Source organism: Ambystoma mexicanum, chromosome 3p, assembly GCF_040938575.1.
Source record: "Ambystoma mexicanum isolate Mex_15411 chromosome 3p, UKY_AmexF1_1, whole genome shotgun sequence".
In the NCBI taxonomy this organism is placed as follows: Eukaryota; Metazoa; Chordata; class Amphibia; order Caudata; family Ambystomatidae; genus Ambystoma; species Ambystoma mexicanum.
In genome coordinates, this window is record NC_090925.1 from 704,572,954 (window position 1) to 704,587,560 (window position 14,607).

At 45.8% G+C, this 14,607-nt stretch overlaps 1 protein-coding gene across 1 annotated transcript in view; it reads left to right on the plus strand.

Annotated features, from left to right (window-relative positions):
- Positions 1 to 14,607, plus strand: part of F12 (coagulation factor XII) — a 379,673-nt gene that overhangs the window by 88,929 nt on the left and 276,137 nt on the right. The window lies entirely within an intron of this gene.

The window sequence follows — 14,607 nt, forward strand, 5'->3', positions numbered from 1 at the left end:
TACAATAAAAAGCAATGTCAATTTAGGTGACTATGACCTTTTGTGTCTGCAAGAAATATGGTTATGCAAAAAAACATGCTTGGACGGATTTGAGATATTTCTAAGACCTGCAGCCAGGGGAGAAACAGGAAGACCATTCTCAGGCCTCGTGACAGCAATAAAATCAGGGGTGGCCTGAAGCGCCCCACCCAGGTCTTTGCAAATCTCTTCGCCCAAGTCATCATAGCAGAATGGTCAACAGCAGCCGGTTTGTGTTCTATCCAGTCTCTTTCACGATTGGCAATTATAAACGTCTACTGGAACCCCACAGCAAATGCCACTGCTGCCTTTTTATCCTTGGTAGAATCACTCATAGACAATGCATATATTCAACAAGAGGTATCTGGCATCATCATATGTGGAGACCTAAACGCAACCTGTCTTCCTGGACCAAGAGATCGGGGAGAAGGTTTTCACAACACCACCTCAGCAGACAGAGGCGATTCATGGAACTCGTTAATGGCCGACAGAGACATGCATTGCCTAAATGGTGCAATATCACAGGACATTCCACTGCGGCCGACATGGGTTAACAGGAGAGAAAGGCAATCCTTGATGACAACTTCGGCTCATACCTACCAGCTGTATTATTATAACCTCCTGGAATTGATATGGGAGGAAATACCCAGGAGTTTAAGGCCATCATGAGCTCAACCAGTTAAGTTCACAAATGGAGGGGCTGAGAATGAAAAATAAAGCAATCAAGGACATCACAAATAAGCTAGTTGATCCATCTACGGAGAAGAAACTACCACTCGGGAGCACAATAGCCAAGGCCGAAAGAAAAATCAAGCCCAACCAACCCATGCTTTCGACAGCACAGTGGAAGATACAAAGGAGGCTTATGAGGCAAAAGCGAAGTCAAGCAGTTCGATCAAACAAGCCAGAAGATCGACTTGAAGAAAAATCAGCTGAAAGGTCATATAAAAGATGGCTTTGTGCCTACAGATCCAACCTTTACCAGCAGGACTCTGACATATGTGGGAGAAGAGCAAGGGATTGTTGGACCTTGATAAACTCGTTGGGCGGAAACCCATCTGCCTCACAAATAAACACAGTGCCTGAAGAAGCTTGGATCACACACTTCAGCAAACTGTATGAAGAAAGAGGAAATTTGATCCCGGTCATCCCTTTGGAGAAGACATCACACTGGGATATGAAATATGACCTAAAACAATAAGATGCAAAATCCAAATCTATCAAATTCTAGAGCCCCCGGACCCAATGGTTTGAGAAGTGCCACACTGAAGAAGAATCCAGAAGAATGGGCGAGGTTCATCAAGCTTTTGTTCGATTGCATCCTGGAGATCCAGACAATTCCGGATTCGTGGAGGAAAGCAGTCATAGTCCCGATTGTCAAGAAGGGCGACAGGGAAGATCCTGGAAACTATCGCCCAATCTCCCTTTTGGATGTGATTGGCAAGATCTTTGGCTCCTTCCTTCTGTCCAGCCTATCTCACTGGCTGAAACATCAAGGATGTTATGACCAGCCCCAAACCAGGTTCAGAATAGGGACCGATACTGGAGCCAATATCCTGATATTAAGCACCCTAAAGACGAGAGCGTGGGAAACAAACAGTAAGATGTACGTCGCCTTTGTAGACCTAGTCAAGGCTTTTGATCAAGTGGGTCGTAATCGCCTCTGGTACAAACTGTCAAAGAAGAAATGCCCAGATTACATCTTGGTCCCTTTAATGGACCTCCATGAGAATACATCAATAAGATCCGGACTGAACCAGACAGGCATACTTTCAGCAGAAGTTCTGACATTAAGAGGCCTGAATCAGGGGTGTACTCTGGCTCCGGAACTCTTCAACTTTTTTTTTTGCAGGCATTGGCAACTCTCTAGGTAAGGCAAGAAACTTCCCTCCACGGTTTGGCGGGATCCACCTAGCTAGACGTCTCTATGCTGATGACTTAGTTCTGATAGACCAGACCCCGGTGGGTCTATAACGGCAGTTAAGCCAACTGAGAAACTATGTGGCCGATAATAATTTACAGATTAATATAGAAAAAACAAAGATCCTTGAGTTTGGAAAACCGGCCAAGAATCAAACCAATTCAAACAACATTCAAATACCTCGGAATTTAGATTAATAACAGCCTTGTGCAATCTCCAATTTCAGCATTCCTGTATAGCAAAGCAAAAAACCTAGCAGCTCAGGCATGTTAAATAAATGTAAAATATGGCTGTTTTAAAATACAACCTGTGATGGATTTCTACCAACAGAAAGTAGTACCAATTCTTACAGATGTTTCAGAGGCTGTCATGAAAACTCCAACCACCATTTGGATTTGACTGGAGGGCCTCTTTTGGAAAAAAGTAATGAGAGTTCCCAGCTCTCTACCCATGAACATCCTGCAAAGAGAACTGGGACTATCTTCCCTCCAGGCGACTGTAGAGTGGAAACTACTGGCTCTGTTCAGCAAATGTATAGACCTGAGAAATCCTTAAGATAATACCAGAAGAAATGATACACGTCTCAATCAAAACCATAAAACAATGGATAATTAAGCAATTTGGAATGTTCCAGAGAAGACCTTCTAAAACAACCTCCAGGGTAGAAAAGAAACTGTATGAAAAGGACTGGATTACCACTTTGGACAAAGTGGCGGTATACAAACTACATCACCAACTCGATCACGAAGTAAGAAAGTTGGGTTCTCTTCCGCAATACCTTAAGAAATTCCCTGACAAGAAACGGAGGACACAGTTTCTGCGCTTCAGAATAAAACTACTCCCAACTAATGAAATGTTAGCAATACGATCAAGGAATGGACACAGCAGTGTCGTTTCTGTACAGAAAAAGGGCAAATCGAGATTCTTAAGCATCTGCTGCTGTTTTGTAAGGGTCTTACAGAGATGCAAACTCTCTTTTTTGGAGCCATGATCAAATCCATTCCATCATAAATCCTGGGGACTGGTGGGTGGCAATGGTGATTGGAAGTAAGTGGTCCAGCATCAGTGCTCTGGTGAACTATTTAAACAGAGTTCTAGAAGAAGGCAGGGCTGCAGTGACACAATCTGAATCATCCTAGAGCAAATAAATAAATAAATAATGTATTTTTTTTAAACAGAAATTCCAGGAGGAAATAAACATTGAACCTGTAAAAGTTTATTTTAAACTAACACAAAAAAATAAAAAAAATATAATAGTGCAAATATTTCCCATCCCTGTTCTCCAATCCCCCAAGCCACAACCTCCCCACTCACCAACACCTCACACACCCACCACATTCCCAAACCACTCACTCTGCAAATCATGTGCATACTTACTTGCTCTGTCACACTGCCAAGCCACAAATCGTTGTCTCTAGTCCCGGCTACACTCTCAATCGTGCTCTCAACTCACACCTGACATGCTGCCGTTCCTCCTGCAGTCTACATTCCTTCATTCTTTCTCACTCCTTCTCCATCTCACAACTTTTCTCCCAGTCTATCATGCGATTGCCCCATCCTTTCTCCCAGTCTGCAGTTTGCTCCCTCTTTCTGGATCACTGCTCACTCTCTTCCTGGGCAACCGTTCACCCGCTGGCCCACTCCTCTTTGCTTTCTGGCCCACTGCACCCCCTCTGGCCCTTCACTCCCCCTCTGGCCCTCTGCTCGCTCTCTGCTTTCCGGCGCACCGCTCCAACCTCCCTGGCACCCCGCTCTCTGTGCTTTCTGACCCACTGCTCCCCTCTGATCACTGTTCCTCGTCTGGCACACTGATCTCCTCATATGGTGACACGTTTTTATTTATTTTGAAAAAAGACAGATTTGTTCTTTGTTAAAAACGATCAGTGTGTTTTATTTCAAAAACTGCTGATTTTCCAGTTGTTTTTGCAAAACGCTGATTTTACTGTATTTGAAATGATTGCGAAATTGCCAAAAGCTGGGCGTCTCATTATGGTGTAAGGGAGAAAGATAATATTGCTGTATGATGTGCTTAACAAGTGCGACAACAAAGGTAAAATGGGGCGATTTAATAACAGGCCAGTATCTATGAAAGGCTAGGAGGAACTGTGAGAAGTCAGTGGCAAGTCAGTAAGCCCGGCTCAGTCTCTTATCTCATGACAAAACGAATATGATTCTGGTGGAAAATATTTTCTGGCTGGATTTTATGACTGGCCTCTGCATACAGACACTTGGTAGTGATTGGGATGTAACACTGGATTTGCCTATACTAGGTTTTAAAGTTCAGTGCTCACACCAAATTAATTTGGTTGGGCAATATTGGCAACATTTCTCAAAAATTGCTGCAGACCATTCTGTAATTTGTGTGCACTTTATAAAATGGTTATAGAACCATTCTCGCCTTTTCTCCCCAGGAGACATTTTTGGAATTGTTGTTTGGTGGGTTGATGTGTCCGCTGTAGTGTTTTATGTGAAACCTGCAGCTAGAGATCTGCAGCAGGTTCTTAACCCACTGAGCTATTCCAAGGATTGAACGGCTTTCAAAGCTTAAAACAATTCTTATAGGAATGTTTTTATAGCTGCTTTTAAAATTAATAACATTTTCACAAATTAAATGATCTGGCAAAATGGTCAAGTGGGTTAATGCACATCCTGTTAAAATCTTAACAGCTTGCCAGTCACTGGATCCAATTTGGTCAGAACCAGGTTAGCTTTTCATCTTTTGTAGGTCAAAAAATTTGTGGTATAGTTATTGAAATATCGTTTCTGCCGAACATAATTATTTATTTTAATAATGCAGATTGCTATTTGGAAATGATATGATATGGCATTTATAACGCGCCTATACACAAGTGTTTCAAGGCGCGAGTATATCTACACTAGGCGCGAGTATATCTACACTAAAATAATAGCTGCATGCAGTGCTCCAGATAGGATTTTGGAGTGAGAGCATTTTACTCCCAATTTATAGAATTAGAGAGTAAATCCAATTTCAAAAGCGTAAAAATTAGTTTCCTTCATTGTAAGAGAGTAAAAAGTGTCTGACAACTATCCAGTTTGTGCCTAAATTGTTTTTCGAAAACATTAGTGACAAACAGCTGTATTTCAAAGTGGTTCTAAGTAACTTATTGCACCTGTTGAAAATATGTTCCGCACGCAAGAACCTTGCAGATGCATACTACCCAGCTTCATCTTCATGACACTTGGGCACAAACTCTGTTAGGCTACAGATGACAGCTAGTTAAATCGGGTGATTTATAAATCAAGTCCCTCACTCTGCCAGCATCACTTCTCTCTCTCTCTGCCCTACCTTGCTGCCTAGCACTGCCTGCTTGACAGCCACTGTTTTTGCTACATATCTCCATCCCTTTGCTACTCTGTTTCCCTGTCTCTCACTTTCTGACCTCAGCCTCTCACCCTTAAGTGTTGCAATGCAACATTTTGCGGTCTGTTTCTCTATCACTTCCCCTCTCCCAGCTCTGCATTCTAAAGTTGCTGTTTCCCTCCTATATCTCGCTGTATCAGTTGATATAACTCCTCTTTCTCTCTCTCTCATGTCATTACTCTGGCTACATCTGTTTTTTTCATTTTCTCAGTTGTGGTTGCTAATCCTTGGTTGCTACTCCTTTTCATTATCTTTCTTGCACTTTGTTATTGGCCTGCCTTTCTCTAGTCTTGCTTTTCTATTTCCATCTCTCCCCACCTGCTGTTGATATTTTTTATTTTGCTGTGTCTAAATGTCTCATTTGCTTTGCTTCTACCCCGCACTCCTATTGGGTGTTTGTCCAATTATTAACTGTTTCCCTTCTTACTTTCTGTGTTGCCCTATCATGTAGCTCATTGCTCTCTCTTCCTGTTCTCTTTCTGTTTTGGATTGTCTAGTATGTTCTCCGTTCCTTTGTCTGCCCCTCTCCACCAACCCCGCCACACCTTTGTTCTCTAGCGCAGCTTTACCATTGGGTGCTCCTTTTTAGATGGGTGCAAACCTTCTTTTGGCCATTAGGCTGGGAATTATAGAGTTAAAGGTTTGTCTGACCAGATGCAGCGCTTGCTTGAATGTAGATGCTTTATAAAAACTGTATTGCCATTACAAGTGTAAGAGCCCATATTAGCTGCGTGTTCTGAGCCATTACAAATAAAGCAGCGCATATGAGATGTGTCTGTTCTGAGCCACTACAAGTATAGCAGTATTCATTGGATGTGCTTCTTCTGAGCCATTACGAGTGTAGCAGCCCCAATGAGGTGTGTTCTGAGCCATTAGAAGCTTAGCAGCCCTGAAGAATTGTGTTCTGAGCCTGTCATGATGCCTACCCCTGGAGCACCAGGCCAGGCCCAGCACCCCCGGGAGCAGGCATCATGCCCCCGGGTAAAAGCCCAGCGGCCCCTTATAGGGGCTCTTTGGACTCTGTCCTGGCGCCTTTGGCGCCAGGCTCATGTTGGACATCAGTCCTGGCGCCATAGGCGCCTGGCTCATAAAGGAAAGTGTTTGGTGCACTTACCTGATGCAGACCATGCTGCATACTCATCTGATGCAGACCATGCTGCATGAAGACCCAAGCCAAATGAGGCTTAGGAGGGACTATTTTACTGAAGGAACTATTTTGTTATTTGGGTGGGGCTGTGGAAGAATACTTACCTAGGGCTTCTTCCAAGGCTATTTAAGCCACGCCCGGACAGCCACACGTGCTTCGCGTTGTTCTGCATCCCAGCAGCTGAACGCTCACCGTGTCTGCTCCCACGCCCGCCTCGAACCTGGAACACCTGTAAGGAAAGAAGAGAAGAGAAAGGTGAAAACCAAGAACTTATTCAAACTTCTTACCTGCATCCGGAATCTTCACGCCAGCATTCTTGAAGAAAGACTTCCATTTAAAAGCATTGCGTTGCTCGCTGCAGCGCCGCGCTTCACTCACCTGTCCTCGAGACATCTCCCGGCTCCATCGTGGCTGTCAGCACCGGTCGCCACATCTCTGCACCTAGGGGAGAGAAGAAGAGACAAAAGGTGAGCAGAGGGAACACAGGAGGAAAGCCGAATTTTCAGCCATAATACTTACCGGCTTTTCTTGGTGAACCATTCCACATTTCGGGTCGGCGCTGCTTCGTTGGCAGGTACCGCCCCCCGGCCCCTATGGGGAAAGGACAAAAGACATTACTGGGGAATTATAAAGACATTTAGAGGGGTCGCCCTCATCACTAACTCACCTGATTTTACCATCGGCAATTTAACCCCTCAACGCATCGCCTTCGTTCTGCACCTGAAATAAAGGACAGATCACAGGTTAGGAAGACAACATAAAAAGAGGCTCACACTTGAACTTTTGAATCTTCATACTTACGGCGTATCGCTCAGAAAAGTCAAGTGGATTTTGCCAGCGCCATTCTGAAAACCAGTGAGGTAACTGGACGAACGCGCGCCCCTGAACCAGAAGCAGGATGGAGAGTTCATCCTTCCAAACCATAAGGTGAGCTTAAACCGGGGGTTTTGGAGGAAGTCAGAGAAGAACGAAGGGGAAAAGGGGGGAGCAAGCACACTATTCTGCAGACAGTTAATCCCCTTTCTCATCTGCAGAATGATATTCCTACGGGCCAGACAAGCAAGATTTGGGGGTCCTGTTCAATCCGTGGTCCGAGTTCTGCGCATCACGCTTGAAGAGGCCACAGCAACCCAGACTAGACCAGCGCCTCCGTGGGAGCCAGGTGAGCGTTACAGAGCCATTACAAGTATAGCAGCCCTGAAGAGATGTGTGTTCTACGCCATCACAGGTATAGCAGCCCTGATGAGGTGTGTGTTCTGAGCCATTACAAGCAGAGCATCCTGGATGAAATGTGTGTGTTCTGAATCACTGAACATTTAGTAGTCCTTTTGATAAGTCATAAGTTAAGTCAACTAAGTTACAATTGAATGTTACCTGCATCTTAAATGCATATCTCTGATGCAGAACCATTAACTAGCCTAGCAACAGGATTTTAACTAGAACTTTAGACAATAACCTCTGCAGCAGGGTCATTGACCCACTGAGCTACTTTTCCCAACATGCTGCCTTTCCCAACAGGCTGTTAACATTGAAAGGCACATAGTGTTAGGGCACTGGCAGTTTCTGTGAGGCTTGCCTGACATAAATGGCTTGTCAAAAGCTCTGAGCCTCCTTGGACTATCCTACATGAGTCTGGAGATTCATGAGGCTTTGAAATGTGCTCAATTTTTGGCAGTGGGTCTCGGTAATTGGACATGGGAGAAGCAGGCGTTTTGAAAAGCGCAAGACTGAGCAGAAGGGATTGAAGTATATGACAGTAATTCCATCTTCTCGCATGGTTTGAGGTTGCTGGGAAGAGATCAGACACTGTTCTTGCTGAGTAGTTTAGCTCGCTTCAGAAGATACAAACGCATGTTCATGCTTTCTTAACAGCAGCTCTATTAAGAAATTCAGGTACTGTCCCAAAACATAGCAATCCTTTTAGGAAATGTGGCCATGGGCATAATGCAATCAGCCCTGCTGTGAATATTTGGCATTGTGCCATGACATGGCCATAGCAGCTCCGTCGATAAATTGGCTACTTCGCCTGAATATATAGCAATCCTGTTCAGAGGAACCGGTACAATCTGTACCACTGAAAATATGTACAGCACTGCTTCTACCTGTTTCCATTATACCTGCTTACGGTGGGTGGTCCGAAAGGAGGTTCCAGTTCAGACCACATGCCAAGCTATTTGTTGCTCTTGAAGAAAACAAACTATGTCTAGTGCCCTTTTATGCACGCAACCACTTGCAATTTTAAGACTAAAAAAAACAATCTTCATATAGACCACACAAAAAGTTTCTCCTCCTCACAAAAGCCAGACAACTGCTTGCTGGGAGGCTCTCTTCAATAGATCAATAACCCCAAGCCACTGGATGCAATTGATGTGCTTTTGCGATGAAAAGAAAACAAAAGTATGAAATGCCCATGCTGCTGAAACTGCTGCAACAGCTGCAACTGTGCTGCCTCTCTTAAAGCAGATTAAAGGGTGGATTCACAGAAGCGTTTTATAATGGTGCAATACCATAGAAAAACGCTCCGTGAATCAGGCCCTAAGATTGAGGAAAATGAAGCAGAAATGCAGCCCTTGTTAAAGACAATTTTCATTTTACACAATACTAACAGTGTCCTAATGTGAAGTGAAAAGCATTTTTGTGATTCAAGATGCTTTAATAACACTGTAACCTACAAAATGAAGGCAGTTGAAAAAAGTGAACAAAACACAAATTCCCTTTTACAGTACTCAGAAAGTATTACCTTGATAGAATCGTTAACAGAGGAGAGTGTTAAAAAAAAATAAACCGATCAGTGCTCATCCCAGTTTCTTCTTTCAAGGAACTCTGGATTTCTAAAGTAATGAGTGGATTTGCAAGTTGCTGCCAGACTGTCATCAGTGAGCTCTATGATTTATTGGGGTGCTGCCATAAATAGCCTGTGTAAGTGGTATGCAAGGAAGAATTATAAAAGGGCCATATTGACAAGATTTCTGTCCCTAAAAAGGACTTATATGCACCTTATCTGGAGGGCTGGCTGCAAGCATGATTTGTTTCTCTCCTCTTGCTATTGTACTACAGTTTGCAAATCTATAAAGGGGGCGTGCCAAGGGGAGGGGCTTCCACAAAGCGGCGGGACCTCATGGCTGGCTTTTGCTGCAAACAAAGGAGACAACCCTATTAGGGACTACCATTTTTTGCAGCTAATGCACAGTGAGATTAATTATGTGCCCAGGGTCGCATACTTTGGTTAAGTGGTGAAGCCAGAATTTGGAGCCAGTCTACAATTTAGGCACTTGACCAGACATTTTCTCTCCCCCATTAGGTTAAGCTGTTTGTTAATGGTTGGCTTTCCAGCGCTAACAATTATATTTTGCTTTATAGAGATATCTTGAAAAGTACACAAAGCACACAATAAACAAAATGGATAATATATAATTTGCCATAGAAAAGGTTATTCAGAAATAGTATGATGTAGCTTTATTATATCCACTTTGAAGAGACGTAAAGGCACATGTTGAAGGAAAATAGATGGTAAGGTAACTTGCTTGAAGTCAATATTTACATGCTGCCCACCCATTTGGTGCCCTCGCATTTGGTAAACTCCCATTTTGCTGACATTTGTTTTAGGTGATCATGGGTGTAGATATAATTGAATTTTGGGGTAGTGGGGGGTTTGGGAGTGGTGGGGATGCTTGAGGAGTATATGGGGACTAGCACCCATAAATACATGCCAGAAGAAATGTGGTGAAACAGCCACTGCAATTACATATCCCAGATCAATTTCACACGGTATGGAGCATCTTCTGTACCCCTCTCATTTCTGATGGCACAGCATTTGCATTTCTTAAGGGACAACCGCTTAACAATAGGCAATGCAATTTCCCCACTCATTGCTGTGTCTGCAGTTATCTGACAGTAATCACCCTTTGAAAAGCTCTGCTGATAATAAAGAGAGGCCCAGTCTGTTTCTTTTAAATGCAAAGCCTACGCTGGCTGGAAGCAGTTGTTCCCACATCCTTACACATCACCTGTGCCTCGTGTGGAGATGCCCTGGTTAAGATGTCACAGTATTATGTCACACTAGAAGATGATGTGGCCCGATATGTAGTATACAATAATTTCTGCCCTGAGCCAAATGAATGTGCAGAAGCTAGAGGGTTGTCCAAATCCAGGCCAGGATCCATGCCAGGTTTTCAGGATACCCCTCATTAATATTCATGAGATACATTTGCATACAATGATTCTAAATACATGGACATCTGTCCTCATGCATATTAATGAGGGATATTCTGAAATCTCATCAGGATTCTGGCACGCGAGGCCCAAAGTTGGACATCCCTTAGACAAACTGGAGTGAGCCAGAGTGCCGTGACGGCTAGGTCCAGTGACAAGGGAGACTTGGGAAGTTGGGGAGGACATGTTGGATCATGTAATATGAGAGACGTAGTAAGTGTCTTTTGCTGACTGTGCCCAGGATCTCAGGATGGAGGGCTTCCAACGCTGGAAAAGCAACATTTGTGAGCAAAGTCAAAGATAGGGAGAGCACACTATGAGGAACGCTGTGAATAGTCTTTTCAGAAACTAACAAAGTAGGCAGGCAATACTTTTTTGAAAAGATGACTTTATAGTTTTCAAAATGTATAAAATACTAAATGTATTCAAGCTTACGATGTGCATCCCTTGCTGCCCTGCAGAAAGAGATGATAGAGGGCATGCCCGTGAAGCCGCCCCTTGATAGCAGTCATGCAAGCCATGCAGTGGCTGGCTACAAGAGGGATACAAACCAACTCGGGAATCCAAGGAAGCACGTTAGAGGGGGACAAGAAGAAGCCCCTCCTGACTATCATAAGAGGAGATTTAATGTCCACGTTTTTGCGGCAAGGCTGGGTTTCCCACAAACCATGGATTTATGTTCTGATCTGTGGGTGTGTTAATACAATTCTGTTTGCTGCAATCTTCTAGCTTTGAGTCGCGGGGATTTGGCTTGGTGCCTCCTTTTCATTACTGGTGTTCCAGGAAGAGCAATAACCCCAAGGCACCCCAGCAGGGTAGATGTGATGGGGCCCTCCCAGCTGTGATGTTCACGTGACATCGGTCACATGGGCGAACGAATAAAGGAGAGTAGGAAAGCCCACGAAGGGCAATCCGCGCTCTGACACTGGAGCCACCATGTTGGTGTTTTTATTGTGCTAGCCTGCTGCGCGCTCCGAGTGCGTTGCCTGGCCCGGCCCTGCAGCTCCACAGAGCTTCCTCACACTGGTGACATGGCGGGGGTGCAGAAAACCACCTGCTTTGGCCCCCACATGCAAAGGCATAATACTCTGCCCTGATACTATGCCCCAGGCACCCCAGGGCCTGCTGACTCACAACGGATTCGCACCCTCTCCCACACAGTTCCTGGGCATCAGGAGAACGCCGAAAAGAAAAAGAAAGAAAAAAAAGTATGTGCTGCACGTGCCATGCTCCTGCACTGCCAGCACGTTTGCAGCAGCGCTGGGGCTCCCAGCCCCCAAGCCTCCACCCAAGGCCCAACACAGTACCCCTGCTACAGCCCTTCCTGCAGGAAGCACATCACGTACTCCAGGAATCCCAAGCCTGCAGAGCCAAGCAACCTTAGGCCCAGGACAGCATACCTGGCCCCAGTCCCCCAAAGCACTGGCCCCTTAAACCTTATCCAGTGGCACACCAGCAGGCTACCACCAAACAGCACAGCAGCCGGTGCTGCAGCCATCACAGGCTAGGGCCAAAGCTGCGAGCAGGACACCCACCCAACAGGGTGGGTGAGCAGCGTCACCCAAGGCACATCTGAAGGGAGAAAGATGACCAGGAAGTGCACATGCCCTCCCATACACTACACACCATGGCGGATGATCCAACGGCAACGCCTGCGAGGCAACAGGACCAGAACCCAGGGACCAGCACATGGTTAGACACCACGGAAGGCACTTTCATACAGCCCTCTCAGCCTTTTGGTCCCTGTGCATCCAGCAATTTGAACTCAGTCTCAAAGTACTCGACATTGCCATCAAAGAAAAGAAAAGGACATTGCTTATGCTTTACCTTGGCACAATGGCACTTAGGTTATTCAACGCACTCCCAAATCGGGGCACAGAAGAGGACTGCGAGACAGCGAAGGCTGACCTTACGAGGAAATTCAAGCCCCGGGTCAGCCCAGACTTTGAGCGGTTTAAAATGAGCAAGGCCAGACAACGCCCACAGGAGAGTATCGATGTCTTCCATGGCCAGCTGCGTGAGATGGCCATCGACTGCGACTTCCCAGATCGCAAATTTGCAGTGAGACAACAAGTCATTCATGGGCTCTCCTCTGAAAAACTCTGGAGGTCCATCCTGTCAGAGACGAACCTGCCGTTAGACACCATCCTGACCATGTGTGACAACAATAAATAACGGATGAGCAAGAGGCAGAAATGGAGCAAATGATCAGTCGCCTGCCACTAGACACAGAGAAGCCATGCAACTGCATGACGACCATCAGTGCCCTGTGGCAGAACAAACCCCAACAAGGGAAAACAGCAAGCAAGCCCAGAGAATGCCTGTGGTGTGGCGGACAGCAACACAAAGGAGAACCCTGCCCAGCATACAGCACCATGTGCTACAAGTGCAGGAAGGTCAACCACTATGTGTCGGTATGCCTAAACTCTCAGATAGCCAAAATCCACTCAGCCCAGAGGAGAGCTCACGACTGGAAGAGCGACACAAGGTCCAGGAACGCACAACCATTCCTCCCAAGGCAAACCGATCACTGCAAGCAAAGACAGCTCAACTGGACCCGAGACACCTGGAAAGGACGGGCCCGAGCAATCGAGGGAGAAGATACAGACAGCAGCAGTGGCAATGAAGACCAGTTGGGCAGGGAACAATCCCCTAATCACACCAACCGATACCGCAACTCCAGGTGGGAGAAGGCACACATGATATCAGCGGTCAAACCGGCGCACGGCGGGCAGACCAACGACAGCAGATTAACCGCAGCTGCACAGTCAACATCTGAGATATTCCAGTGACGATGATGATCGACATTGGCACCACAGTGAACGTCATGCTGACCACAAGTTTTGAGAAGCTCAACCCTAGATCACCCCTGTGGCGAAAGCCAGTACAACTGTTCACATATGGAAGCAAAAAGCCCCTCCCAGTCATGGGATATTTCAAAACCACTCCCACACATAATGGGAAGAGATGCAGAACTCGCATCTATGTGTTCAATGCAGGAATCAAGACATTACTCAGTTGCCCAACCGTGGAAAGACTGGAGCAAATACTGTTCACCTTCGCAATCCATTCCAAGGAAATTGACCACCTACTAGCCAAGTACAGAAAGCTATTTCAATGCATAGGAGGCCTAAAAGGGAGGACAGTAAAGCTCCCAATGACCCCACGGTAGAACCAAGGGCAGTTCGACACAGAAGAGTCCCATTCCACATGAGGGGAGCAGTAGAAGCAGAGCTGAACAAACTTGAGGACCTCTGTATTATCGAGAAGACCACTGGGCCCACACCCTCGGTGCCCCCCATGTGGGGGTGACAGCAAAACCCAAACAGCCCCAGGCAGTGAGAATATGCATCGATATGCGTCTGTCCAATGTGGCATTAGGGCGAGAAAGACATATCACACCAACTGTGGATGAGCTAATCGTGGACTTGACAGGCACCACTGTCTTCAGCAAACTGGACCTAAGATCAGGGTACCACCAAATCTGTCTGGCAAAGAACTTGAGGTACATCACGGCGTTCTTGTCACACCTCGGGGTGAGAAGATATCGCCGGCTCAATTTTGGGATCTCGTCGGCAGCAGAAGTTTTCCAACATGAGATACGCAAAGTGCTTCAGGGCCTCCCAGGAGTCACTAATGTCAGCGATGACATCCTTGTCTATGGCAAGAATGAAAAGGAGCACAACAGCTGATTCGCAGCCACACTACAACGACTAGAAGAATCAGAGCTAACACTACATGAAGAAAAGTGTGAATTCGGCAAGTCCACACTGAGTTTTTTGGATACATTTTTCATGAGAAAGGGGTATCCCCGGACCCGGGAATGGTAGAAGACATCAAAAACACTCAAGCCCCCACCACGGCAACGAGGTCTGTAGCTTCCTAGGTATGGCAATATACTGTGGGCGATTCATCCCAGACCCGGCC